This window comes from Narcine bancroftii, chromosome 9 (genome assembly GCF_036971445.1).
Source record: "Narcine bancroftii isolate sNarBan1 chromosome 9, sNarBan1.hap1, whole genome shotgun sequence".
NCBI lineage: Eukaryota > Metazoa > Chordata > Chondrichthyes > Torpediniformes > Narcinidae > Narcine > Narcine bancroftii.
The window spans coordinates 18,071,109-18,075,067 of record NC_091477.1 but is presented as its reverse complement, the minus strand read 5'-3'; positions in this window follow the sequence as shown (position 1 = coordinate 18,075,067).

Sequence of the window (3,959 nt, the reverse complement as noted above, 5' to 3'; positions counted from 1 at the left end):
TTTTTTGGGTTACTGAACCAAACTTAATGAGTTTTTCTGTACCAGCGCAACAGGTTGTGGCTTTTTCTACATTGTTGGCTGGAAGAGCTAGCTTATTCAAATGGAAAGACTCTAGACCTCCAACAATGTTTCAATAGTTCTCTCATATTATGTTCTATGTTCAGAAAAAAAAACTACATATCATGTATTTGATTCATCGGTGAAATTTGAAGATAAGTGGTGACCTTTTATGTCTTATTTTCATTTCATGTAAATGTCTTGAATGTGATTAGATGTATTCACTCTTCCAGATGAAGTTTAGTCTTACATTTGTTTTTTGATTCACAGTATAAATCAAAAGCTACAAAATATATGTAACCCTTGGGAAAAGCTGCTCAGATGGGTATTTTTGTTTCCTTTTTTAATAGAATAGTTTAGGTAGTTTTTAAAAAAATATATATATAATAATTTTGATGTATTTTCTGTCTTCACCCAGTGCAGTGGAAGGGGGAATGAGGTTATACTGTTTGAAGTTTTATACACATATGGGTTATTGTATTTTCAGTTTTGTTCCCCTTTCTTCATTGTACTGTATTTATTATAAATCCCAATAAAAAATAATTGGAAAAGAAGAAAAAGCTGGACTTGCAAATATCAAAAAAATTGAGATTTGCGTAGGTTAAATTTATCAGAAATTTGCTCAGATGATGCAAAATATCCATCAATGAACAGATCCTTAAAACTTTGAATACCTTCTCTGTACCATCTCTGAAAAATAGCATCATGTAGAGAAGGTTAAAAAAATGATTAGATATGATAGGGTTTGAAAGAGAGAAATTATGAAATGCAAAATGTTTTCTAAACTGTGCCCAAATTTTAATGGAATATTTAACAATTGGATTAGCTATTAACTTAGTTGAAAATGGAAGTGAAGAGCCAAGAAGCACTAAATTAGAAATGTATTGGTGGGGGGGGGGGGGAATTTCAGCTCCATTGATACCCATAATGGGCAGTCAAATGATTATTAAAGCAGGTCCAAAATATTTGTATATTGACTGCCCAATAGTAAAATCTATAGTTAGGCAGAGCCATTTCACTATCTCTCTTAGATCTCTGTAGAAGAATTTTATTAAGGTGAGGATGCTTACCCATCCATATGTAAGATGATATAGCTGAGTCAAGTAAGTAAAAGAAAAAAATTAGGAACTAAAATTGGAACAGATTGAGAATAATAACAAAAATTAGGTAAAATATTAATTTTAATAGAATTTATATGACCACCTAAGGTTGTACACAAAGATGACCATTGGGTCAATGAATGTTTCACTTGTTTGAGGTTAGCAAGATCATTGTTCTGAAAAAAATATGTTTATGATTCTTTGCAATTGCAAAACGAAGACAGGTAAATTGATTTTGACAAACTTAAAAGGAAAACCATCATCCAATGCTGAAGTAGAATTCAATGGAAAAAGTTCACTTTTTTGCACATTCAATTTATATCCTGAAAATTGACTGAATTGTGAATGTAATGACATCATATGGGGGAGCGAGGCAACTGGATCTGAGATGAAAAGAAAAAGATCATCTGCATAAATGGAGACCTTATGTTTAATCCCTTACCTTCATACCCCCAAGATATCCCTACACTCACAAAATGTAATTGCTAATGGTTCAAATAATAAAGGACTTAACAGGCATCCTTGATGAATGCCATGTTGCAGATTGAAAGGCTGAGATTGTTGTAAATTAGGAAGAATTGTGGTGGATGGCTAGAAGTACAATAATTTAACATGTCATAAAATCATAACCAAATTTTCAAGGGTTGTGAATTGATAGGCCCATTCTTTTTGATCAAAAGCTGTTTCAGCATCCAATGAAAGAATACACTGAGGAGTTTTTCCTGAGAGAAAGTACATAATATCCATTAAGGGATGCATATTAAAATAGGAATATTGGTTTATTAAACACCATCTGATCTTCAGAAATAATTGACAGTAAATTGTTTTTCCATCCCATTGGCTAAAATGTTAGTCAAAATTCTAGCATTAGCATGCATTAAGTAAATTGGTCTATAGGGAGAACATTCAGTTGTGTCTTTAGCTTTCTTCACAATTAAAGATATGCAAGCATCATTAAATGAATCTGAAAGCTTACCCTGCTTTAATTAATCTGCAAAAACCATATTCAAATGAGGTTTTAGCAATTGAGAAAATAATTTTAAAAATTCCACAGGAAATCCATCAGGTTCAGGGGCCTTTCCAGATAATAATGAAGAAATAGCTATGTTATTTCATTCTGTGTGATAGATTCATCCAGTCTAATATGATTATCTGAAGAAATCTTGGGGATATTCAATCTAAAAAATTCTTTATTAAATTGCTGTCATTCTTACATTCATAAGAGTATAATTTAGAGTAAAATCTTTTAAATGTATCATTTATCTCAGAATGATCTGAAGTCAAAATACCATTATCTTTACAAACCTTTATAATATGCTGCTTAGCACCAAATCTTCTCACTTGATTGGCCAAAAACTTACAGATTTATCACCATGAATATAAAATTGACTTTCAGATTTCAAAAGTTGGCATTCGACTCGATATGTCAAAAGAAAATCAAATTTAGTTTTGAGTTCAATCCATTTTTTGTATACATCTGAGTTTTTAGTTTGAGAGTTTAGTTGATCTAACTGTTTAATTTTTTTCAATAAACACAGATCTTTATGTCTTCCTTTTTTAATTAACAGTACATGAAACAATTTTCCCTCTAAGAAAGGGCTTCAAAGTATCTCAAATAACTAAACTAGAGGTCTCTGGGGAAAGATTAGTATCAAAAATGAAAACACTCTGCTCTTCCATAAATTTAACAAAGTCCTTTCCTGATAATAAAACGGAATTAAAATTCTAGTGTAATTTATCTTGAGGAAAATTAGAAAGAATCATTGACATTGTAAGAAGGGCTTGATCAGACATTACAATATTGTGGTTTTCACAAGAATGACTTAATGGAATTAAGTGATTATTAATAAAAATAATCAATACGTGTGTAATTGTGATGAACTTGGAAAAAGAAAGAATGCTCTCCGTTAGTAGGATTTAAAAAAATACCAGACTTCTGAAATGCCATTATCTGATAGAAAAGAATGTATTTATGAGGCAGATTTATTTAATGTAGCTGGATTAGAAGTTGAACAATCTAGGATAGGGTCCAACCAGCAGTTGAAATCACCACCTAGAATGTGAATATAAAATTAAATCTGGCAAGGAAGTGAAAAAAAAATTCAAAAACCACAGATCATCAACATTGGGAGCATAAACATTTGTGAAAACCATCATTTTATTGCATAATTTCCCTGAAAAAATAACAAAACCATTATGTTTATTAAAAAGAATATTCTGATTAATAAGGACCCTCTAGATTTAGCTTGAAAGGAAGGATGATATTGCTGCTCTTTCTACAACAACATCAGGCATGAAACATCACTGAGATGTATATGTGTCTCCTGTAAAAAATATAATCACAACTTTAATTTTTTTTAAAATGTGAAGCCACTTTCCTTTGTTTTACTGGATGATTTAGGCCTTTTACATTCCAACTCAGGAACTTAATAGGATTAGCCATGGCCACTTAGTTATAAAAAAGTAAACACTAATTTCAGAGATTCCATTGCACATGTGTAGAGCCAAGTTCATGTAGTATGAACAATGACTCCCGGCCTGCAGATGACCTTATTAAAACAGAGAACAACTCCATAAGCTGGAACCAAAAATACTATAACAATAGAGCACCATGGCAATGCAGAAGACCCATGAACCCACCCCTTTTCTTCTCCCATCCCACCCCATAAAGCTATTGAATAGTCCAACTATGTTAATTAATTCTAAAAACCCACTGTATTCCAGTAGAGATTAGTTGTTCTTGCTCTAAAGCAAAATAATATATATTAGCCCTCTAACTGTGCATGCCAGTTAAACCATGTT